This window comes from Diorhabda carinulata, chromosome 7 (genome assembly GCF_026250575.1).
Source record: "Diorhabda carinulata isolate Delta chromosome 7, icDioCari1.1, whole genome shotgun sequence".
Lineage (NCBI taxonomy): Eukaryota > Metazoa > Arthropoda > Insecta > Coleoptera > Chrysomelidae > Diorhabda > Diorhabda carinulata.
In genome coordinates this window covers 2,799,582-2,826,750 of record NC_079466.1, presented here as the reverse complement: position 1 = coordinate 2,826,750, position 27,169 = coordinate 2,799,582, and the positions used below count along the sequence as shown (strand labels likewise).

At 30.5% G+C, this 27,169-nt stretch overlaps 1 protein-coding gene across 2 annotated transcripts in view; it reads left to right on the top strand.

The window, feature by feature from the left end:
- The window catches only part of LOC130896366 (homeotic protein Sex combs reduced-like), a 96,441-nt gene that overhangs the window by 1,661 nt on the left and 67,611 nt on the right, over window positions 1–27,169 (top strand). The window lies entirely within an intron of this gene.

The window sequence follows — 27,169 nt, the reverse complement described above, 5'->3', positions numbered from 1 at the left end:
AGTAAATTTAGAAGATTCATTAGCATTCGTAAACACTGGTATAGGTACTTACCATTAAATTATTGTCGTTATTACTATTTTTTAAAAAACAAGACAAAAAAATAAATATTGGCTTTACTTTATAAATCCACAATCGTTGTGGTATACGGTATTCTACGACCCAGATATAGATACATTCTCAAATTTGGTATACTAATGTTATGGCATTCAAATACAAAATTCTTGAGAAACAAACACGATTTACAAATATGTATAAAACTTATTATTTCATCGTTAAATGTTACATAATTTACAGTTATAAAAAATAAATCCTAACAAGTTCCAAATATTTCCGCTACAAAATTAGATTTTTAAGGCTATTTGTCTCGATAAATCACTCACATATTTGCTCACTATTTCGCTTTCAATTCTTATGAGACATTGGTGGAAAAGCAATTGAAACATCAAAAATTTATTGAACTTTTAGATAATATGAATTTACTTCAAATATTTCACTATAAGAAAGAAACTAAGGATTCTATTATAAACATTTATTAAAAACATTGTTTATATACACATTTAGCGAAACAAATGATTAATTCCAAACCCTTAGACGAAATACAAATTTTTTATTTGACTGATGAAAATTTTTGGTTAGTAAATATTATATTCGCTTGCAGAATGCGATATCCTTAATTTTTTTCCAAAGTAACACATTTACCTGGTTATTATCACTTATATAGTTCATTTATTAATAAAAAACCGTTTTTTATTTAGAACATATTCAATTTATTAATCATTAATTAGTTCTTAGTTTTATAAACTCAAAAAATAGACCAAAAATTTAGTCACGAACATTATCATATTTCAATTTATTATAATCAGTATCAATAAGTAATATCCAACAGTTTTGTATAAGACAAATCACTTTACAAAAATAATGAAAGGGATTATTATTATAAAACTATTAATCAAAATAATGCTTACCTGCCTAGACGGTAATTGATAGGTATGCGTACGTGTCTATTCCGTTTTAATGTTAACCGAATGGTTAACATTTCAGCTTGAATCATAGAAGTGACAAAATACCCCACCGACGTTTATAAATAAATAATCAATTATAGTAATTCATCTTATTAACACCTAAGCGTATTCAGTCATTCCTCCAATATTATATCAATTATCCATCAGAATAATATACTACTTCATCATGTACTCTGTTTTTTTATCTAAAAATACATTAGAGTTTGTTCTTATTGAAATTTGATTAATTCTTTAGTAGGTATATATAACCTTGTAAATTTCATGAACCGGGTGAAATTTGTTGTGAATGGAGCAAAACAGAATGAAAAAATAATCACTAGTATCCGGTGTAACGGTCCATTTTACAATAATAAATTTTTTAAATTATTTCGCACAATCACTTTGAACAAATTTTTGATTGAGCGAAAGTAGAGTACCTAACCACGTATTTGCATAACTGGTTGTTGAGTTACTAAATTTAATCGTGTACCTAATGGATTCGCTACAATTATTGATAGATTTTCATGTCTAGCTCCTACTAATGTAGGTCCAACTGAACATTCTGATCAATGGGACGTAATTTCTCTAAATATATGTTTCAATTACACTCTTTAAACGGAGTGGTGCAAATGATGACACATCTTCCGAAACATATTAGTGCTTCTAAATCTGGAATAAAAGTGAATTGGTTAGTTGTTTTTCATTCATTTCTACCAAGCCACAAAATTATTAGCTCTTATTTTGGCCCATCAACAATATTCTATGCTTTGAAACTCATTAAATGGAGCCCATGGTCTTGTTTTAAATCATGAAATGATTTTATTTCATTGCAATGATCTATAATCACAAAAAAATTATTAAATGGTAAATTACTGTATTTTTTAAAAATTATATTTGACGTAATAAAAAATTTGGAATTGGTTTTTTGGATACGCCTTGGAAATTGTTACAATCTATCACTCTGCTTCGTTGTTTGTTTGTTTTGTTTATAAGTGTATTCGAAATTTCACGACATAACTGTCATTTGAATTTTGAGGTACTTGGAAAACTTTAGATCATTTTTCAACTTACCTAAAATGGATGTAATTTTTTCTTAATATTATTATGGAGTTCACTCTATCCAAAATCATTAATTAGAATAAACAATTCAGTTTCCACGTGGAAATGAATATTTTTGGCATGAATACATACTATTGAAGCTTTTTATGTTCGACACTTAATATATATAATATAATTTATTCAACTGATGTATAGAAAGGAAGGAATGTTCAAAAAAGTACATTTATATATGGTTTTATTACCTTTCAATGAATTCCAGTTCTCTTGTTACTATATGACAAAAAATTATGCTGATATATTATGATTTTCTATTTAAAATTTGGATTATGAACTGTGTAATTTAAACCTTTTTTAGATATTTCATAATTTTATTGTATAGTACAAAGATTTTAGTACCAGCATTAAAAATTCCATTGTACATCATAAACATCAGATATTTAAAAAAAATTTCATGATACTTTATCACTATTTTCAAAATGTCTGCAAATATGTGTCTCAATCGTTGTTAATACATATTATTGAGCAGACATTTATACAGTTCTTATTGCACCAAATATCCATTCAAGCTTGCAGATTAGTTTAGATCCCTTGCACCAATAGAATATATTCAATGACCTATTCCTCTTTGAAAGTATTTCCATTTTTATCGAGTGATAGATTAATCATAATTTAGCTCATACACCTAACCTAACCTAACCTAACCCAACACTTAATGCGTAATTATTATTCGCAAATAACTATACGTCACAAATCTTTTCTTGACATCCAAACAGCTAGAATGGCATTTATAGTGTAGCTGATTCAAGTATATTTAATGTAGATCTAAATTAACATTATACCGTTAAATTTGAACTATTTTCAGCTTCGTATCTGGTTTCAATGAAATATTCATCTAGTATCAAGTAATTTTCTAAAACTCCACATTTCTCAGGATAGTATTGGAGGTGGAGATTTTCATTGGGAATCAACGAGTATCAGATAATAATGGTTCCCGTTCATTTAAGTACAATTTGCATGTAGAAATGTGACATATTCAATGCAATTTTTTGTTCGTTTTTCATCTGAGAATGATTTCGGTAATCAGTAACTTGACTAGGATATTTTTGAAAATACTCAGCACTGGATTTGTAGCCACTACTCAATCCCAGCACTCAATCCCTGATTTCAAATTAAATGATTTGTATAAAAATCAATTGCCTAATAGAAATGTATAGGCGAATATGCTTGAGTATAAATTACGTTTATATTTATTATATGGAGTGTCCCGAATAAAAACCTATACAGAGAAGAGTCCAAAATATGACGATTAGTTCATTTTACCTCAATACAAAGTTGTATATTTGTGGAGCTATAGGGCCTCAAAGTAGGGCCCAGAATTTAGAAAAAAACTAATCAATTCAACTTAAAAATAGCGAATTTTGTACGTATGTATGCAAATGTTAAGAGCATTAAGTTATGGTAAGTGGTAGGCCATCGAACCATTGTGGGAGGTAACCTAACCTTAAAATATCATATTTTTTATAAGTCACTTCATTTTAGAAATCTTATTGTTAAACCATGGATAATCTAAAGCTAAAACTTTTTACCTCTTTTGTAGTTTTTCATACAACTTTGCCATTTTAAAGGAAAATATATGAATTTAATTTATACATAAAATTTAACAATGTACTGTTCTCATAATAATGTTTTATGAGAAATTACTGGAATCAAATTATCCATGTTATTGAGAAAAAACTTTTTAAATCAACTAACTTCCAGTTAAATAACTCCCAGAATAGTTTCTACTTACCATCACTTAGTACCCTAAACAGTTTCATACAGTATATCAAATTTGATTTTATAAATTGAAAGATTGAGAAGATTCTAATTTTTTTCGCAATTTTGGGCTCTAATTTGAGGTACTATAAATTTTCAGGGATGCAACTTTGTATAGAGGTAAATTTGTTATATAGTCATATTTTGGGCTTCTCTATACTTTGAGTCGGTTCTTATATGAAACACCTTGTATAAGTCATTCAAATTGGGATGCTGGTAAGTAATTACCACTTGTTTCGACATAATTGAATACATAAGTGATTTTCTAATGTTCTCATTCGGAATAAGCGGTATTTATCTCAATTAAACTATTATCAACTAATGGAAATACTTATCAGCTAGTTACTGTTTTACTTCAAAGTAATTCCACTCAGGTTAAAAAAAAATAGTAAATATTCTTCAGAATTCAACAATCCATTATATTGAATTTGGTTTGATCCATCATTCAAAGAAATTTCAATACAATTAACTTGTGAATTATGACGAACAATTTTGATTGAATGATTTACTACAAACAAAAATGGACTACAGAATGAATATTCGAAGCCGTTGGAAAAGTAAATGGACGGATGCAGACACAAAGTGAAAACACAGCGCCAATTTCATTTACAGCTCAATAAGCCACAAGGTTATCAACCAAGACAGTACTGCGTGGTTGTGGAGGAGTCAGTGAATAAAACCATACTCAAACATGACTAATTCACTTATGGACTCCCTGCATTCGACTAGAGTAATAAGTGTCAACATGCACTCACCTTGCTTCTATCCCTTTTTTGTTGTTGGCAAAATTTCTTCTATTGGTTAGATATCTTTCCTTCAAAAAGTAATTCAATTTATAAGCTTCATTTTCATAATGTCTCATGAGTTAATTGAGACTGATGTTGATGGAATTGGTATAAACTCGAAAACAGAAGAGGTACTACATATCACTTAGTGTTTGTTGACTTTTGAGTGGTAATAATCAAATATTGAATCAAAAACTACCTTTAACTGACAAATCAAAATGGAGTACAGGTTTCAAAACATTCTGGCGCAGTTGAATGCGCTTTTTATGAATCAAAAGGGTTCAAAAATTCTAAAATATTTTTGATTTGTCTGTAAAACGCACTTTATTTGAAACTTCCGGCTATGGTGCGATGTTGCTGAGGAGCCTTCCACAATATTCTCGTAGAAGTGTAACACCCATGGCGGAGTTCGGCCGAGTATTCGACCTAATAGATCGGTATTGGTCCTTATTTCCTCTGAAGTACCTTATATTTGATATGGAAGAGTATCTTTGAAAATAGTTAATCCATACTTCACTTATTGCATTACGAAAATTTGGTTTTCACTGTTTCCTCAATTTTTTTTGAATCGTTTCTGGAAGGTTACTTAGCTCAAACGTGTCCTACTGAAAATAGAATACAAAATATCTTTTAAAAGAGGCGTGTAACAAATTAAGATCAGTACTCCTTTAATGGTTATTTTATCTTAGCGGCAACACTAACTGAAGTATCAAAACGGCATTATATTAATTATACTCATAGTGAGCTGACGCTCGAATTATCTACCTTAAAAGAATTAGAGATAGAAAAGTATAATGTAAATTTTGTTTAATGTGCAGATGGTAGAAGGATTCGAAGTTTATTAGCTACAAAATCGATTTTCAATGAAATGAAAAATCGCTTAAAACTATTTCAGGGATAATTTTACTAACAAGAGCTAGAGCACTATAAAATATAACTATACAGTAGGAGGAGATAAATTAGAGATGAACAATTACTCAGAAGCATGTAAACACTTTGAAATTCATCCCCTACGATCACATATTCAAGTTTTTTTATCAAGGGTGGAAAGAAATTGAACATTAGTTGTAATAAATCTCAATTCTGTTTCACCTCATGATTCATTCCACACTTGCATTAATATTTAAACCAGAAATGTAAGAGAGTAAAGTGGTCGGTTTTGATCTTAAAGCCCTAAAGGTCGCCCAACATCAAACCATTTGATTTATTACTTACCGAGCAGTCAATGTTGCCAAATTATCATTTAGTAAAATATATCGAGACGTTAATATCTGCTATCTTTACATTGAGATATTTAATTCCATCAAATCCATCAACAGTTAGTTATTTCAATATTTACACGCGTGAAAAATAAATTGTTGATATATGAATTAAAATAAAATATTGTTTATTAAATTATAATTCCTTGATGGTACGGCAACATTGTTTCATCTACAGCCCATCCCTTCAAGTTAACGATGTTACTTTATTACTGATTTACGTCGGATCGAAAGACACTTGACATAAGAAGATAATTGCTACGGTATAAATAAAATAATATTTATAAATATTGTAAAGTAAAAACACGTGTTTTCACACACACAGTAAAGTTGAAATGTCGAATGTGATAAATTACAATTATCATATGAGTTCAATAACCAAATATTTTTCTAATTAGTTTTTTTTTTATATTTGAACGAATATTATAATTAGAATTTTATCTCTCGAAAGATTCATGTTATTATTGCTCATTAGCTAAACTCTGACTCTTTGCAAAAATGAAAAATAAAGTTTTTCTCCTAATTTATGTAATTTGTTGGTGTGTCAACGTATTTTGTATTCTAAATTGAGCAATTATTTATAATTAGTGACTCTAGTTACATCCTTAATTTGCTTAGCGCGTGAAAATCTATTAAGCAGGGTCCACACTATGCCGCGGTAGGCCGGGCGGGGACGTTCGGGCCGGTACGACGTCCACACCGAATACTAAGCTGACCGAGTTATTTCTACCTACATTATAGTTTCAACATTATATTTTCGTTTCAGCTTCTTTCTTTTTTTCCCTCTAAAAATGGCTGGTTAAACTTTTCCATTTGCGCTCAATCTCATTTTTATCCACTCCAAAATACATAGCAATCTCTGTGAGACAGTCGTGTCTTTGGTTTTTTAATTTATGTTGGGAATCTGAACTATCCCATAGAAGACGACGTTCTCTATATAAATCTATTAACACTAAAACTTGTTCGTCATTCCACTCCATCACTTAAAATGAACAATAAAAAACCCTACTTAAACAAACTGAGTCGAAAATAAAATAATTCATCTAGTTCGGTCGGACGTTTAATTGTAACTGAAGTCGCTCGAGGCCGCTCGGCACGTCCCCGCTACATATTTTTGTTCGGCTCGGCTCGGCTTCCTCAACGCGGCTTAGACCGCCCGGCCTACCCCGGCATGGTGCGGACCCTGCTTTAGAAACTAATTTTATGAAGCATATGAATATGGTTGTATGAAAAAAAAATCTCAGGCAAATAATGTGAAATTTTATAACTGTAAAATATGAACACGGTTTGTCAGATGAGGATGCGAACAAATCATAAAATCCTATATAAATTAGATAAAATAATATCTATGACTTTTTTATATAGAAATATAGAGCAGTAATACCTGAAAAAGTTGAATAAACGGCATTTCGATATGTTACTTGTAGCCTTAATATCGAATAGGAAAATTTTGTATATAACAGTATACAATTTGGATAATACGCTATTACACAGTTATAAATTTGTTTTCCTTGAGATTTAGTGATAAAATTGCATAATTTGAAAATCTTTACATAATAGGGGCTTAATAAAAAAAGGACCGATAAAATAGAAGTTTGAATTTCTGCTCTACGAATGGCAACTTGTATTTAAATCTGTATGTCATCTATTGGTGTTGGAGAAATTTAGAAACCTACACAATAGGAAGAAGTCCAACCAGGCAGGATCTGAAAATCGGGGTGATCAAAAAAATAGTCTCCAATCCGCATATGATGGTTTCTTAAATGGAAATGTTGTCGCATATTTTTTCAAAATATTCTCCATTAAGATAAATAAATTTTTGCATGCGTTTAAACCAATTGTCGAATCATTTTTTCCATTCCGATTGGAGTACTTACATACAAAACATGTGATTTGAACGCATCAAACGTTACTTCAGGTGTAGAGAAACGTTTACCCCGCAATTTATTTTTAAACAGTCGATTGTTGTCTAGTTTCGGGTTCATATGCATAGATCCATTATTCGTGGGGTTTCAAGTAAACAATTCGTACTCTTATGAGCACGTTCCTCATTAAATATGTTAAACTTGATTATAGCAATGTCAGATTTAACATATTCGCATATTGCCATATCTCAAAAATTAAGTAGCAACCCCGGTGTTCTCTCATGGTGAATGAAAAAGAAATCCCATATAATTAAACTATATCTTGAAGGAAACATGGTCATGTTATAGGAATAGCAGATGAGGTTCAGTAAAATTCGGTAATTTCCTGGACAGAAAATACTGAGATGAACTATTAAGTATAACAATAATAACTGTCAAAGTTTTGAGGTTAGTATGAAATTTTTAAAGTCGAGGCATACTTTTTTATTTTTCGGATTTTCTCTTTTCTCCTGCCATATGCTCTATTAATTTCTCGTTGTTAACTCTCCATTCTAATTTAGCTGCCCTTCCAATTTGGAGGCCCTCACCGATTCCTTTACAATTTATGGCTTTTCTTTATTCTAGTATACTCATATAAATTATGATCATCAATTTTGAATCAATTGTAAGGAATATCTAGCACGTTATTATTAAAATTGACAATTTTCTTTGCACTTCGGTGTCTTTCTATATCGTGGATATGACGAACGAGATTAACTCTGGTTAATTTGACACTCGTTTCATCAACTTTTTGAAAGTATCTGTATGTATTTATGTAAAGTAATGAGTTCTTGTTTTTATTTTTTAATTAGTTTTATTTGGTAAAAGACGTGGAAACATGTTGCCATTATTATATGCAGACATTTACGTATTTCATAGTCATCCTACACACATGTCTCGACAAAAAATTAACATAAAATCTGCTTCAAGAACAGCCAATCGAATCCAATTACAAAATTATCGATAATTTGCACATCATCTGAAAACAAGACGTTAAATAAATAAAAAATGATAAGCAGGGCTTGATTGGTGCTGAAAAACGTATAGGCGTTTAAACTGCCAAGACTCCGAAACTCATTCCACCTAGTAATTAAGATTTTGCATGTAAATTATCAGTGTGTAGATTATCTATAATTTTTTCTTCATACCCTATACATGACGTACGCACTAATAACTGTTTATCATAAATATTGTTGCAAAAAATATTTTTACTTTCAACTCATCGAGAATACAAATTGCCCAGACGACTCATTCTGAAACTAAAATGGTTATAAGTACGAGGGTGGATCGAGAAATTTCGCCTATAACCTAAAAGTGCTGACATCTGTCATTTGACTTGTGTAAATGTGAAAAAGTTGCGTTATTTAGTTTGTGTTGGATTTATTAATAACAAACGTGGTTTGTATAAGAGAAAGCTTCCCGCAAGACCAAGTATTTAACATTGTTCAACTTTATTTTGTGTAAGCTTTTGCTACCCTTGTTAAAGTCGATGAAACGTGGATCCATCGCATTACATACGTGACCAAACAGTTTTCAAAATATCTCGTAGTCAATCAGTTCTAAAAAATATTAAAGTGGATTTGTCCACGAATAAAATGATATCTATAGTTTTTTGGCTTCCCTATTTACTACCCTTGATAAGTTATACAATTTATCAAGCGTATATTATGCTTAAGAGGTCGATTAAATGAAAATACCAGCACGAAATCAATCTCAGTTGGTGAAGATAATTCTTTTGCAGCAGAAGAATGCAAAGGTGCACCATTTCTTATTTTGAAACTTGAAGAAATAGCTAGAAGGTGGTGGTTACAACAAAGAATTTTTTCGAAGAAACGTTTGGTAAAATGTATAGAGCTCAAAGGAAACTACGTTGAAAAATATGAAGTTTATTATATATATGTAACATACAATCAAATCACATTTACATAGTACTTTCAAAAGAATCAAATTACACAAATTTCATCATTTATATACACCAATTTGTACAATAGAGAACCACCATCTTATTTGTGTAACAGCAGATTGTTTTGCTAGAAACCTTCTTTGGTTTTAATATTCTTCTCCTAATAAAATCCTAATCTATCACTTTCTCACCTGATATTTAACCTCTCTAGCCTTGGAATATTTTTTTTTTAAAATATTTGTAAATTGTTGATTTAAAAGTCAGAAGGTTAAAGATGATTAGACAAAAATAAACCTAAATGTTTGATTATAAAACATATTTCTCAATAGAAATTGGAATCTTACAAATTATTTATGATTATAACATGTGGGTTATTGTACTGGAAAAGTATCAAATCATTCTTTAAGCTGACACGTATTCTTCAAGCAAAATTCTACTGAAGCTGGATATATAGAAGAAGCTTAATATCCTAGGTCTAATGTCCGCCCATTGGTCCGCTTTTCTTATAGAAACTTATGGAAGAGGAAAGGGAGTATTTATAACTTAGTTACACGGAATCTTCAAGTACGATTGATGATTCTCTAGTAAAGATGTAAACAAAAATATTTTCAGATAATAATTTATACCTTTACTTCTAATATATTTAGTTTATCGTAAATAACATCACAGCAGACAGCATTTTCTGTTTATGAAGGTAAGATAGATTATTTCCAATAGTATTCAAATGTTGTCTCTTCGCCAACAGCCGTCCACTCATTTGTCCTAAAATATTCTATATGGAATCTCCCTAAATTGTAATTAAAAATTTTCTTTGAATATTTTCTGCTTACCGATAAGTTTGTAAGACAATTACATTTAAGGTGATATAAAACGTTAAAATTCAACAGCGAAAGTAAGTTGTACAAATTTAGTTGACATACCTACGAAGATTTTTCCTCAGTTGATAAGGGCTAGTTCTAATTTCAATACAGAATTATCAAGCTTTGGATATTGGTTGTGAACTTAACATCCAGGCTGTTACTGGATGGATGGACTACTTTTTGGAACATTCGAAATAGTTTAATTCACAAAAACTCCTTTTAAATCGGTGAAGACAATAGTTGAGAGTAAATTATACTCATAAATTTTTCCCCACACTGTATAAACTTCTAGATTTCGAATTGATCCATAACATCGATAATCACTGTATAAATATGAATACCACTCCTCTTTTGCGAGTGGTGAATCAACTCTACGATCATAAAACGAACTAAAAAAAGAGAATGAAGTTGTGAAAGCAATTATTATGTTGCCAGAACAAGAGGCAATGCTTTTGTCGATTTCTTTTTATTTTGTATTCGTTATATCTTGTTTTACCCTCCATATAAATGTTATACACAGTGTTAAGATTTGCAGGGGCGTAAATATATATATTTTTATATATTTTTTTTAAGAATGGAATCAGGCCTTCAGGTACTACACTATGTTATTATCTTATTCGTTTAGCTTCATCTTTAATTGTCTGTATGCTTTTACATCTTAATCGCAGATACTGCCAAAGCATTTATTTATGTATTGGTGTTCATGTGAATTACCATCATTTTCCGGTTATTCGATTTTTTTTATTCACTCGCCACTAAAGTGAAGGTACAATTATTAAATATGTAGGAGGATAAATATAATCTTGTAGTCACTGTTGGGTGATTACCTTTTCCACTTCAAATAATATAAAGGAATAATTGATCGAATGAGAATCATATAAGTGCTTAAGTAGTTGAAATCACCAAAATTTTATTCTATTATCTAAAATTCAAGTGGGGTATACGAATTAACATTTTTTTCCAAATTTGTATGAAATTATGGATAATATGGAGTCTCAATAAGAATGTAAAAAATATAGTATTGTCTTATTCAATCTTAGCACACATTTTGCGCCATTTCGAAGAAATCGACAACAGGTTGGATTGAAAAGCTCTTTATCTAAACGAATACACAAAATTAAGATTATTAGTTCACACATTATCATTCATGTTTTGTTCATATTTGAGAAAAATGAACAATCATCAATCAATCATTGAATTGCATATAATCATATTCACATGAAGCCGCATTCATAGTAGCTTCAGTCAAGATTTTTGAGTTCCTGAATTCCCAACAAGACAAACCTCTCTTTTAATCGAATCCATAGAGTTTTTTATAATAAGAACATTCCAAACTTAAATTATTTTATGAAATAAACTTTATGTAAGCAAAATGCTTGTTTTTCCTTGAATCCTCTGCCATTTAATTATTAGAAAGGTTGTCGCTCCATCTCTTGCGGGGTCTTTCTACGCTTCGACTCCCTAAGGGCGACTTGTCTCTAGCTATTTTGACCATTCTATCGTCATTCATTAGATCTATGTGTTCGTTCCATTCTCTCTTTCTTTCCAATATATATGTTTTTATGATACATGGATTTACCTGTTGTATAAAAGGTGTACCACGTCCTCCAATTGTATTCGGTCAAACGCCTTTTCCAGATCTATAAAACACATGAATGCCGGTTTGTTATACCCGATGGATTTATCAGTTATTTGTCGTAGGACAAATATCGCAACTGTACAAGATCTTCCTGATCTGAATCCTTGCTGTTCATCGCTCTATGTGGTGATCTCATTTATTTTGTTTGTCATAATCTTTGTTACTACTTTCAAAGTTGTATTTAGAAGGTTTATGTCTCGATAGTATTCGGGTATCTTTCTCCTTTTTTGAGCAGTAAAATTGTGGTACTTAGGCGGCTGTTTTAGGCTTCTCCCGCTGTATTTGAAAAGTTCATTTGGAATGCCGTCTGGGCCTGGACTTTTTCTGATCTTAAGTTTCATTAATACGGTTTCTATATCTCTTTCTTCTATTTCAGCAACTCCGTTAGTTGTGATTTCTGGAGTGTCCGGTAGGCTTCTTTTTTAAAATTCTTTAAGATATTGGACCCAAGTGTCCTTTGTTATGTGGTTTGAGCTAATATATTCTCTTGAAAATGTTGATATTCTTATAAGTGCAAATGAAATAATTTTGCTCGCAGTTGTTTAAGTACTTGCACAAAATCTTTCAATTTCATGAATTTAATGAAAGATCAATTTTAATTTTATATAATTCCTGTTTATTTGATTTTTTAGAACACAGATCCTGACGTACATTGATCTTCCATACTCTGTAATAAAATTTCTCTAGTTATTATTAGTTAAACCGTGGAGCAGTTTTGATAAGCAGTGAAAAATAATAGATTACGTACTAATTTCATTCTGACCTTAATATAGACTGGACAATACTTTTTTTTTAAATAACATTCGCTGTACGGTTACCCTCAGATACGTTTTCTACTTTTCATTTTTCAAAGATTTTCCGTGCGATAGGTATAATCACAACCAACCAATACTGAATAGTGGTTCAAGTAAGTTGATTTCTACTGGTTCATTTGTCTATCCGTGCTTATGTTAGTAGCATAAAAGAAAATGAAATAACAGTGTCCAATGTTCATATATCAATGAGCGGTAACAATATCCTTTTTCTAACATTGTTATCAGTTATGTTGTCTGTTCGTTAAATTTAAATTCATCAATAGCGTTATCGCTACTTTGAGGATTAATTCATGGGATGGTAAGCCAATCATCTCAAGGCTGTTCAAGAATTGCAGAAGTTAACCTAGAATTAGCCGCCAAGAAAGATAATTAAAGCTATCCTACCAATTTCTTCACGATGCTCATCTTGAGAGAAATTTCGGCAGCATATTTTACTTGCGATATAAGATTCTAAAACTGTTAGGGGTCCACCGAGCTACCATCAATTTAGTTAGCGTCATATATTTGATGAGTATGAAAACTTTGAATAGTAACCAAGGAACCGTTAAAAATTCTTCATTGTTCAATACTAAATATGTGAAATGGAATAAAAAAATTAGCTGGAATCTTCTCCAAATGAAGTAGTTGGGAGAATAGTTCATTAAAGTATACCTTGGTGTTACTGAATCAAGACAGAAATATAATATACATTGAGAAATTGTAATGGATTAAAAATATCCACTTTTGGAAATATTGTGAATTCTATACGTATCCGCGATATATCAAACAATGGTGGAATGTATTCAATTTTTAAATACGAAGTTAGTAGCTTTTTTATTGTTAACTTCAAAATAATAATATATCTTGATTGAATCGTCCTGTGAGGCTCATTTATAAATTACCGAACTTCTTTCTACCTGAAATATTACTCTGATAATGTGGCTTGTAAGTATATCTCGAATGTTTTGATCCCTTTTGTTTGGAGATAATTTAAAAAAGGGCAATACAGATACAGACGCAGGAGATACTTTACGACGTGTGAAGAGGGCAATGAAATTTTCACCCCATTTCAATTTGAAGCACAAAGAGTGCTTTACTTTGAAGAAGATTTATTGATAACGGGGTTTTATTGTTGATGATTTTATTCCCAGTAGAAGGTAATATTGTGCGAATATGTTTATTTCGGCTTTGGTTGTGGTTGACTCACAATAAAATAGACTGTTTCTTTTTTAATATGGTTTGCTGCTATATATTGAGAAAGAGGAATTGTATACCTTCCGATATATTGTTCTAATACAATACCTATTTACGGTCTATTAACAGCCCCTTTCAACTGTTAAATAAATAAAAAATCGGATCAGGAAGAGAAACGGGAATGAGATCATCAATTTACTCTAGAAATAAGTCTTAAACAAAAATATTTTAATGTATTATTTAGAATATATCGAATATTCCTAACTATGCATTGACGTTGAATATATTATATCCTTTTGAATGAATCACGTATTATGGAAATGAATTCAATTTTGTGAGGAAAAACAAAATTTTCTATTGCTTCGTTTAATAGCCAGATTTGAGTCGTGATGGAAATTTGTGGGAATCTGATTAAATCGTCTTAATTTCATTACAGAAACATTTTGAGACTCAATTTTTTTGTTATCACTAAAATAGATGCAGCATTTTTTTTATGTTTTTATCACATGTTGAAATTTTCCCATTTGATTGGCTCACCTTAATGATGTAAGATGCTATTACTAACGCAACTGGAACAGTTTCCTATTTGATTCAAAATTGACTATTTTCCTGGTCCGAATACATAAATTCAAATAAATGTTTAACGACGTACTTTCAATTATTTAATTAAAAGCATAAATTTTCTTTTTCATTGGACAATATTGAAGTCACTTTCTGATTTATAATAAAATATAATTATCAATAAATTCAATTTACTCAAATACACCTACATATATCCTCCAGAATAGTCTCCATTCAATTAAATAACACTTTCTCAGCGGTGATACTAAATTCTTAGCAGTCCTGGATGTCTAATTTCATCGAACCGGTGTTCTTTGAGCTGAATTTTTAGTTTGGTAGAGAGCCAAAGTAACAGAGAGCAAAGTCGGGATTGTATGGAGGCCGACGGTGCTTGGTCTTTCAGTCAATATTGCTGTATGAGGTTCTATGAATGTGCGCTGATAAATTATCATTGAAAAGCTTCTCCAAAGCGCTTTTCATCTGATTAGTTCACGCAATATTTCCATTACTTCTATGAATTATCCTTTAGTGATAGTGTGAGATGTCAACATTGTCAATTTATTCTATCTTTGACTTTTGGCCATATTATTTAAGAGCATTCGCACTCGTGAATGTTTCTAAATCATGGCTAGTTTTTCATCTGAAATATTTTGACTAGTTTTTGCAAGATTAAAACTCAGCTAAATGTGAAATTGTTGATATATTCACCTATTAACAAATGCGGGTCGTTTATAAACAAGCCGACTTACTGATGAATTTGTGCAAGTCTGAGATAGATCGGAAATATCAAAGTAAATTTTTGACATTGCAGCTCTGATTGAAAATTGTCACATACCGCAACATGAATATTCATCATCAAAATAGATACTTGGTGATAAACCTCATCTATCTCATCTCTCATCTAATCTGTCACAGAAAACCAAAGTTTGAAGGGATCTTTTATGGAATATCTTTCGGTCAACCTGTAATATGACGATAAGAGTATAATGTGACCAATAGCTACTTTACTAATATTTAAAAAAAAATTTAAGTACTCATTGAAATATCCAGATATTTTGTGTGTTACAAAACATTGCCATATTTAGATACCTCAGCCTAAGACTGAACATATTTCAACTAACTAAAAAATGGTAGACGAAGAGGTAAAGAAAGCACATCAAAAATGTAACATTTCTTAGTCAATTCGAGTCAAATCGTCTAATCAGAGATTTGACTTAAGAGCAATATAAAATAGTAAATTCATACCAACCAAACTCATAAATGTTTCATTTGTGCTGAATGGAAAGTGGTCGCTTATTATTGGTGTTTCTGTTTTACATGCGAACAAAAAGGACGCGTTAATAATAGAGTTAATGTGACCTTCAAGAACTACTTACATACCAAAACAAAATAGTGTTGAATTTAACGGTTTATTTTACCTTCAAAAAATGATTATTTCCTCTGCGTCTTGAATTAAGTCCAGGTTTTTACTTTCTTAAATATTAATATTGTCTGTGAGCGAAACCAAAATTTATATTTGTAGGTCTAGAAACTACAAAAAATAATTGAAAATTCAGTATTCATTTCATGCTCAGGAAGCCTTTCAGTTTCAGAAAATTTATGCTGACATTGTTGAGATAATTTAGAAAATTTATTATACAATGAAATGTTACTTGTCGTTACATTACACTTTCTGGACTTGCATTTGGATTTTTCTCAATGAAACTATGTACATGGAAAGGTTTTCATTACGAAATGGCCGTTTCTGAAAAACCATAACGAGGAACATGGAATTTTGCCATGGTGGCAGATTGAAGAAATCAAATTTTTTAGTGCAAAATATCTAGGTATGTTATTATTTTATTTATTGCTAAAGCCAATATTTATTTGGAGCAATATCATCGGTTCTTTATGAATTATTTGATCCATTTCTTTGAAAAATTGTTGGTCGTTAATTCATGGGTCGAATCATTATAACATCAGATTTTATTCATTCAACTTATGCGATTTGACAAATACATGGTTGTGTAATATACTTCACACGTTATTCGAACATTTCTAGAACACATTTTAATTATTTTTTATGTTTCGTTGAATGAGAACTTTTTGTTCGCATACATTTTGAAGACAGAAACGGCAATTATTATTTGGAATGCTCAGAAATGTTAGAGCTTCTTTAAAACAGGTGTATATACTCAAAAGAAGATTATGCCAATAATGGGAAATTATGGGAAAAATGTAACCCTAGTAACGCTACTAGTTATATAATTATTTTAAAAATGACTATGGCAACTTTAGATTTATTTGCTCTTAAACTTTTTGAAAAAATCTAGCAATGTAACGTTTTCATTTAAACCACAGAACTGCTCAGAACTGTTGCAGACAGGGTGTGAATAGAAATACTTTTAACTATTTTATTGAAAAGTTGTTTTTGATTAATTTCAGAGCATATTGAAAGCTGGACACATTTACTTAAGATAATCTCACTGTCAATATTATAAAATTGCCTCTAAGTTACTGTTTTTTGTGTAATATTTGACTTTCAACATCATTTCAATAATTAAATTGTACGCGTTTCATTACAGAAAATGGTAAAACCGAAAAAGTTTTTTGATACAATAATTTCTAAACTTAAAAGAGCATTTAAATTTGTATACATATTTAACTAAATATTCTATACCAAATTCATATAAAACTACAATACACAACCGGAAATAGCGAAGAAAATGTAAAATAGTTATTTATGTAATAAGTGTGTAAAGTAGCCTTTTTTGGACGAATATGAATATTCTCGCTGAAAAGAGGCCTTTACACACTAATTGCATACAATATTTTATCTAATTACAAAAGGTTATTAGTAATTTCTTTCACGCACTAGTGCGTAAAGTAAGTTTCGTTTTTCTTCAGAAGAAAATATAACGTTTTTATTGATTTTTGAAAAAATATATTATATGTTAAATAATATTTTGAACAAAATTAGAACATACGCATTAGTGCGTAAAGTATGTTTCACACGTGTGTCTATAGAACGTACTTTACGCACGGTAGTGGAAAAAGATATTTTATTTGACATCTAAATTTAATCGAACCACCCAATATATTTCATTCATTCTATTTTGAAATATTTTGACACGTAAAGAAATTTAAATAAGGTCACACAGTGACAGCATGATGGGAAATATGAAATTAGGATAGTATAATAATGTGTTAATAGCATGTTTCTTGTTTTATTATTGACTAGCAACTAGTCAAAATTCATTACTATTGAAGAAAATCTGTATGAAACATTAATGTAGCCAATTTGCATGAATTTAAAACGAATAGAAATGAACCCACAAAAACTTTCGAGTACTAAATCTCCAAGTTATTTATGGGAATTTGATAGCCTCGTGCCTTCACAGATACTAACCAACGACGAAGCAACAACTTGGATCCAACAGGTGTATATATTTTGCTAACGTCTGCACAATCGAATATAAACCCTGTTGGGTAATAATGCGGCGGGTAAAAGCAATGGCTTGTGACCCTAGAGCCATAAATATCCTCGGGAGTCTTTGGGAAAGCAAAGGGACAAGAAATGACGGTTCAAAATAGACACCGATTTTACTTCTCAGTTATCTCTACGAGGACAGTTTTGAAAGTTTTCTACAGAAGTATACATTCATTCAACTATTTTTAAGGAATGCAGAAATTATATTTATCCAAGATAATCGATAATTTGGTGCATAATGGATTCAATCTAGAGAGACATATTTAAAAAAAAAGGATGATATTTGGTCTATATTTATCAGTTCATTATAAAACTTTATGTTTATTTGTTTATACTTATTTCTCTCCTGTTTGCCTATTTATTATGAAATAATAGTTGTGAAATTTTCTAAAGAGTATATTACAATCGAAAGTTTCTACAGAAATCTCGTCATACCTAAGCATAAACAGATTCAATCGTTTTTTAATTTGAAAGATTTAGAGGTAAAAATATCTCAAGGTAGCAGTGCACATACAACAGTGATTTATTCTCGAAATATAAAACCAAAGAGTCTATTCTAGCCAGTAAGACGACGACTACCATCAGCCATTTTTTGCAATTCTTGATAACCAATACTGCAAAAGTTGCTCTTCGGTGAGCATTTCTATCAGTGATGGTATCAAACTTTTAGGTTCTGCCGTGTGAGCAAAAACTTTATAATAAAATTAAATATGACAAATATGTAGATCATATGATAATTAATAAAAATATCCACACGTCAACAACTGTTTCATACCTACTTGAAAAACAAGTTGTAGTTCACTTCATGGGGTTGGAAGAAGATCGACAACCTAGAGTGGTCTCTACTCGTCAACAGGAAAATTTCCTCAACACAATTTTTGGAAACTGTAAAGACAGATATAATGCAATAATGCAATAATGACCTCAAATATTTACATTTTTTCGCCATTTTGCATGTACTAATTGTCAAGACCTGTCGTGATTGACTCACTATCTAAAAAGGATTTGTATGATACCAAGGAGAAGACATACCGTTATCGAGGAAATTGACTTGCACCAAACAAGTAGAACAAGAAGAAGAGGAAGCAGAAGTATTAGACAATGATTCCTCATTTTTGAAAATATTTATTTGTGTTTATAACAATCATACCAATTTTTAGCATTTAACTTTATGTCAATCCATTACGCTTCTTTAGTATTGGTTCCCATATCATGACAATCTCAATAAAAGAATTGGAATCAAAATGGTTCCATTCCAGCTCATTTTTGAAGAGGAACAAAGCGTCGGCATGTTTTTCTGGCCTCATTCTTCGTGTACCATTTGGCAAATCTTCCTTTGCCCTTATAAAATGCAGAGCTTACCATTTTTCTACTTGAAATAAAACATTGACAATAATTTTCTACGATTTTTAATAACGGAAAAGGTCAATTATTCGTTTTCTATTGTGAACATATAACCATCCATCCAAATATTAGATGATAACGTATTATTCAAAAGCTAAACACGATCTCTCTGAAGCGACTATATTAGCAGATTAAGAAGCCGTAGCGGGTCCCAAATTGTAACTGTTAGTATCAATACATGAAGGAAGGAAACATAATCGTTGAAATAGAGTAAAATTGGTATATAATAATATTATTAGTGTATTGAGACAATTGAGAAGGGCTCCTTATAGCAATACCTAATTTTATACTAAAAGACAAAAATGCGCGATTAATATTAAAAGGAATAATTGATATGAAACATGATTAGATAGTATAATATATAGCATGAGCTCCTATTTCAGTAATTCGTATTACTATAGTCGTATGAATTGATCATTAGCCTAACTGAAATTTTGTATAAAAATACATAAATTATGGAGTACAATCAAATGAAAAATTATATATCATAAATTTATATATATTATATAACATAAAGATTGAGAAAAATATTTGAAACATTGGTTTGTTGCATAATATTTGAGATTACCTCGTATTTCTGCCATATGTGAGTTAGGGGTGTTACAGATGCATTTTTATGCGACTAATTCCAACAAGTACGTATCTAAAAATGTCAATTTTGTTTCCGTCCTTTTGTCCCAATTTTAAATTATTGGGTTATTCGGTTTTTCGAAAGAATGGGAGAAATTTGACTCAATTGCGAATCGAATGTATGAATAGGCTATTAGAGGCGTGACAAACGCAATATACTGATATGTTTGGTTAGTTGATCAAATGAATCAGAAAAATTTATGAAATAAGGCGACAAACTTTATTTCAAGATTTTTATACCAGTAAAATACTACACGTTTTGTCGAATCGTAAAAGATATTTTATGGTCTTTCACTAAATCTTTTTTTATAGAAATACATCTCGTCCAACACACAATTATTTAACATTCAGTCATTTTACTGTATTTTTTTATAAATATATCAAAATATAGATCAATTTTGAGAATTATATTTCTCTAAATTCAATTTTCTTTTTTGTTTTGTATTTTGATAATTACAAAAACACAGGATTAGAAGAAATCAGTTATTATCAGTTATTTTATTTCATTTTTAATTAATAAGTGATTTTAATATCTACAGATATTTTATTTTTTGAATCAATGAGGGAATCATAAAAATAAAAATTGGATTACTTGCAGATACGTATTGGTACTTATGTATCTAATACTTCACTTAAAAGTCAGATCCCTCAATGGTTAAACTTGGCCTTCAATTTCTTAGTTTTGATTTTAATTATTTTCATGAAGTTATAACCTAAAATGTTGGATAAAGAGGACAGCTTTGAAGACTAATAACTTCAATCAATTGAAGTTAAAACCAGTTTCTCGTTCTCTAGAATGTTTGCTTAGTATACCTTTGGGATGATACTATACTGACTGACTAATTGTTCAAAAGAAAACGAATTTTATTAACAATAATTGATCTCGATGATAAATTCATCATTGTTATATACTCACTATATTTATATTGTTTCGAAGTACAGGCAAGAATTCTATTATAGTACAAAAATAATAGAACAGGCAAGTCGGATGTCACAAACTCTTCACTCTTTCAGCAAAGTTTAATGGACAAGAAACCTTAATAAAACTATTAATATGAGTATACATGTATGGAATACATAGTGTTAATTGTTTTAAATATTACTTAATCCAAACTTTACCAGATTGAGAATATTTTATAAATAAACATTGCCACAGAAGAAAAAATGGAATAAAAAGATTGTCAACTATATTGTAATATTCTATCAGATATTTTTTGTACATCTACAGACAAAAGTGACAAGCATCACTTACTCCCTATTCTGCTGGCAATGAAGCTGAGGATCTATGAAACAGAGGCCTCTACCTATGTGGCTTTGGTTCTGGCAGTTTCAGAAATTCGGTAACAAGAAAGGGCATTTTCCCAAATGCATTTATACCAACTAGAATGGCAACTCACTTTTTATTCATGTATTTCAGAAAAAAAACAGAAGGGCGCTTATACCAATAAATTACACAATCTTCACGCCAACAGGCTCCAAATTATGCGAAAATAGTTGCAGCTTCCATCAAGTACGTCTTATCAGCTTGTTCATGCATTGGATTTTTTCCGTTTGAAATATTTGTTATCATTTTAATATTAAAATGCAGTTTGCAGTTTAGTGTCATTCCAAATTCGCCTATTTAATTATAAAAATAGGGCAGTTATACAAAAAACATTGTATGCCATTTGTGTTAAAAGTGATTTCATTTTGTTGTTTCTCATTATCCTATTATCCGAAGATACTCATCAATTTTTGTGTCAATGCTGTCGTGAAATACATCGACATTAGATAACTCTTTCTTCTTTTTGATTCAAAACATATGAGATTTTTGGACTACATAGTCGCATCAAAAAATTAATTTAATAGTAAAACTACAAGTTATTGGCTTCTCGTTGTCTTCAAGTAACTCAATTGAGTTTTGAAATAAAAGAGAGACTATGAGATAAACTTAATCACGAGTTGTCTTTCATTAGACAATTTCACGAACAAAATAAAAGGTCAAAAACACAATCCATGGTTACGTCCTTGAAAATACAAATTTATTTGACGAATCATAATGATGTTTTCGCAATAACACCAACTATGTTCAGATATCAGTGATATAATCGGAATAATATATTTGAAAATATTTTCCAGTAATTGAATGTAGTAGTCTACTTATCAATAAATGTTTGTAGAACACCTAGAAGTTTATCATTATTTTATATTACATTTAGATAGTTGTTGAACCATTTCATAACAATCGATAGTTCATCAAAATTTATTGGTTGGTTTCTGGAAAATGTGGATTTTTATACAATACAAGCAACCACAAGCCAAAACTATTTATATTTAAAATAAAAGGTATAAAAGTAAAGTTGAAAAAAATTTGGTACAGAAGAAATATAAATGTAATGAGATGCGGAAAATGGAAAATATTGTATTGATAAATTGTTGAATGCATTCCAATATTTGCAATTGAGAACCAAAAATCTTCATTTCACGTAAGATGTTTTCAATTCATTTTTTGTTTTTATACTTCTTCTAACTCGTTTTCTGTAACTTCGAATATCATCATGGACACTCGATGGTAGCTTTCTGACATTTCCGGGGACTTTCTCGAGGAGTTAAAAAGAATAAAGCTGTTCCAATTTTCACTCAGCGCTTCTTACTTCATCTGAAAATAAGTACTTTATACTTACAAAACTTTACGAAAGTCATGATGATTAATTGTTACATGTAACGCCATTTTAAATGACATATTTTAAATGTTTATACAATTTTCATGTCACTCAATGTGTTGGATAACTTGCCAGATCTTTGTTTATAAATAGCAAATATTATAAAGTAGTAAACGCTTGATATCTTGGAAATATTATTAAATTCATTATGATGTGCATATACGATATATTTGTATTAATAAAATTATTGATGTTCAAAAATAAATATGAGCTAGAGGAATAAGAATATTCTAAAATATATCTCGGAAATTGAGCAGTATACATTTTACATTCAAATTTACTCGAAAAATCATTACATGTCATCAGATATGTAAAAGAAATAAAATAATTATAATATGGCTGTTTCCATATTTTGAAATAATTTAACTGGAAACCCTATAACCAAAATAACCACCAATTCTATTAGTTCACTTAGTAACACATCTATTTTACGTTACATTAAGGTTTCAGTACTACTTTCGAAGTTATAAGAGAAATTTGGGATAATCACTATTTTAAAGCTTCTAAATTGGAAGATTTTGTTGTTGTGATTATTTAGGTATATAAAAATGTCAACTAATGTTTTAGAAGTTTACAGAGCTTGTCTAGAAATTTCAAAAGTGACTTTTTGTTTTATTTCTCACCGACATGATTCCACCATATATCTATCAGAAATGTTTAAAAACCATTTCTCGTACCGATTTAAACAAATTATTTTTTCTATTCCAAAATTGCTATAAAACAGAAAACAAAATTATATAAATTAGTTCTTGATTGCTGATTGATTTATATACGTAAACTATTTTATTAATGTAAACCAAAACCACATTATTCACAGTTCAATCCAGGATAAATCATCGAAATACTTAAATAGAAAGGTTTTATTAATTGCTTTGTTAAGTAAAGGATAACCCAAATGTTATGAGCCCCTTTTTTGATCGAAAACAGTTTAAGGTTTGGATTTTGTATAGTTTCTACAAGAAAATAAACAAATTTTAGTACACACTAAACAGTTTGAAAGTTCAACGTCGTGTTTAGAAACGATACGTCTTTTACCAGCTGTTTGAAATTGCATAACGTAACAGAATTATATATATATATATATATATATATATATATATATATATATATATATATATAATCACTAATGTGAATGAAACAAAAGAAAAACTTTGGTAAAATTCTTCTTATCTTCTTTTTCTATGCTTTATTCAAGTATATTTGACATACGAGGTTTGGCTATTGGATAGCGAGACTGGGTACGACAAAGGGTTCTATTATAAAAATTATTCTACATTCGAATGCCCCCCTTCAATATACTCCCCTCCCTTCGCCACACACCTTTCCATACGTTTTATCCATTGATCGAAGCAGTGCTGGAAGTCTTCTTTGGTGAGGGCCCTCAGGAGCTATGCCGTTTCTTGCTGTACCTCTTCCATAGACTCAAATCGGGTCCCTTTCAAAGCAGACCTTTTTCCAACTTTTCTAACCTTTCAAGGAAATCTGAGCAGATCCGTTGATGCTAGTGCGTCAGGAGTCAGATTTTTTGGCACCAACATCGTACAGAATTTGTCATGTGTAATTCCTCGTGTAAAATTTTTCTAACTGTTTCTTTATCGGCGTTTACAGCCTCGGAAATCATCCGGATGCTCATTCGATGATCTGCACGCAAAAGTTGGTTGATTTTGGTCACTTTTTCCGAGTTGAAACAGTGATATGGCGATCTAGGCGCTGGTCATCTTCAGTTCTCTCTCGGCCCTTACTAAAGCGCTTACACGACTCAAAAACACGCGTACGAGATAGAGAATTGTCCCCATCGTCCTCTTGCAACAATTTAGAGCACTCTGTCGGAGTTTTATCCAAATTAACGAAAAATGTGAGATAAATACGTTGCTCCTTTTTTTCGTCACACATGGTTTTCGGCACGAGAAAAAAACCCGTTCGTTTCAAACTGATACTGCACAAATACTTTAATAGTGTTTTGTGGAGTGCATTGACAAGATATCTAGATACCCAATGCAGATACTTGTTCATTACCCCACTCGTCAAGAGCGCCCTCTAGGCGCGCAGTCTTGTTATTTAATAGCCTGACCTCGTATACTGTGTTTATTATATATTATACTAGATAGATTATTTCGTAAATTGTCCATATTGTTTCTCTTACTGATGAATAATGTGGAACAGATATTCTATTATATTATATTACTATACGAGTACTATTTGAGTTGTTTGCAGATACTTGATACATTTAACTTGATCAAAAAATGGAATTGAATCTTTAACATTATCGTGCGATGATTTTCTATGACTTTCTACGTGGATTAAACTAAGATCAATGTGCCGATCAACTCGATTTGAATTTTGATAAGGAAGCGCCACCTCGAGCCTCCAGTTTTCGCTGATTTTCCTAATTCAATTGTGTCGCACTTCGCTACAAAATGAATATACATCGTCTTGATTGATGCAAATAAATACTGAAAAAATTTTATCGTTCTGCTTCAAAAAATGTCTAAAAAACTAAACAAAAATCGACTGTATGGATCGTTCAAGACCAACAAAAGCTGCTCGCGCCCAATAACAAGAAAATGATCGCGATTTAATTCCATTTTTTGATGGAGATGAATTTTTCAAGTATCTGTAAACAACTTAAATAACACTCGTATAACAACTCGTTCTAAGTGCGTTCGCCATTAAAAGTGTCTCAAAACTTAAGAAGGAACCATCATAGTCAACAAAATTCCATCGCTCTCAATGAATTTAAATAGAAATATAACAACCGCAAAATAAATTAAGACCTGAAATTAATTGAAATAATTATAACATGAACTTTTGAACGTTGGTTTCTTTCTCTTTCTTTGGGATAACTGATAATACGTCAACTAATAAACTTTAACTCGTCTTGGTATATCAGCTTTAGTTTAAGAATAAATAACGTAAAACTTAGGTTTGTTTTGTCCATCTTTTTTATTCAGTAATTTAATAGCTTGTATTATTATTTAGATTATATGGTTTATACATCATCAAGTTATTAATCACGTTATTCCATTGGTTTTCTTTCAAATCTTCGAATTGGTTTAAGTGTTGTGCCTTTGAATTGACATTTTCAGATCTTGCTAATTACTTCGAAAGTACCAAAAACACAATATATTTTATTTCTACGTCAATGGCACTAGAACTCAATTTGTAAATACAAGATATTCTACGTAAAAAAACATTGCGTCTTATGTACATTATCCTCATTTCTTCATCTAAATATTACTTTGGAATTATATCAGTTGTTTACTTTCATAAAACTCCTTAAATCTATTTAAAAAACCCAAATTCGGGATACGTGCACAAATCAAAATCCTAATCTATTTTATGTCCTTGATGTTACATGTCAAAAGTTCACAGCCGATGTTAGAATCAAAACATTCGACTGAAAATCATTTCTTTTGATTAATTGTGTTACGATTCACTTAATCGTTCTCGTATCTTTTCTCTACATAAAGGAAAGTTGAAAAGTATTTCATTTATATCTCTGTTGAAAGTTGAAATTGGCGTATTGACGAAGACAGTTTCCGTTTCACGACTCCGAAATGCTAATCCATCATCTATTTATGAAATCTGTAGTTGTAGTTTTTGTTACGTATATAAAAACCATGATACAATGCATCTTTCTCCAAGTATAGTCTAGTTAGTATCTTATACTTCGTATTTCCCGCTGATTTTATACCGCTTTGTTTCAACTGCTTCAAGACAGGAGTGATTGATGATTTATTTTGTGGTGTCTGCCCGGTAGGTCTGAGTCTTCTATCGGTCGATGGACATTTTTGGGCGCCTTTATTCGTGTTCGATTGAGTCTTAATATCATAACGTCTAAAAGTCAACACAGAAAACAGTATTGCTATAAATATAGTTTATTACTCCAAAATTATAGCAAGTAACGTTAGTAATCAATCTGTTTATCTACCAGGGAAATGGAGCCATTTCTGTGATAACTACGCGGCTGGAGTAAATTTTCATTTATCACATTAATTGTAATTTTTTAACTGTGCTTTCTTAATCAAACAAAACAACCTAAATGAACTTAACGAAACTTTCATTTATCCACTATTTTCTCACATCGAATTTTCATAAAATCATTAATTTATGGTCCTAAAAGGTAGGTGTAGGGAATATACCCATGTTGTTCATAAGCCCACACTCTTAAATTTCTACTTACTTGTGC